At 42.0% G+C, this 419-nt stretch overlaps 1 long non-coding RNA gene across 1 annotated transcript; it reads right to left on the bottom strand.

Annotated features, from left to right (window-relative positions):
* LOC105461387 lies at positions 1 to 419 on the bottom strand. Its single transcript, XR_975931.1, has 2 exons — positions 341 to 419; positions 1 to 195 (listed from the first exon to the last, which is right to left on the bottom strand). It is a non-coding gene; the product is annotated as an uncharacterized LOC105461387 (long non-coding RNA).

The raw sequence follows: 419 nt of genomic DNA, 5'->3' as shown, positions 1-419 counted from the left end.
ATTTATTGCTATTGTCAAACAATCATTTCTTACAGCCACTTAGATATTCACACGTAGTTCATAGTATACGAATTCGCCGCGTTGTCATATCACTCTAACACTTTACTTCGCTACCGTCTTCACTACCTGCCGGAGCGACTCCCCGCCGAGGTAACGCCCGTGATTTTCCGCTCGGCCACAGGCGTTGCTGTCATTCTGTAACATAAGGAAATAATTAACATTTTCATACTATTTCTCTTCGCATGCTATATCGCACGTGCTATTAATCATGCCTATCTCTAAAGAAATACGTGTTAAACAAGCTTATTCTTTTCTATCTACAGACACTCCGAATACTTACTGCTTTCGCTATGTCAGATCAGTTAAGTAACTCCTCCGATAGCTGGCCCGATCATCATCCATTATTCGAGGACATCCCT

Source organism: Wasmannia auropunctata, unplaced genomic scaffold (genome assembly GCF_000956235.1).
Source record: "Wasmannia auropunctata unplaced genomic scaffold, wasmannia.A_1.0 LD290318.1, whole genome shotgun sequence".
NCBI lineage: Eukaryota > Metazoa > Arthropoda > Insecta > Hymenoptera > Formicidae > Wasmannia > Wasmannia auropunctata.
The sequence above is the reverse complement of the archived record's forward strand: the minus strand, read 5'-3'. Positions and strand labels throughout refer to the sequence as shown.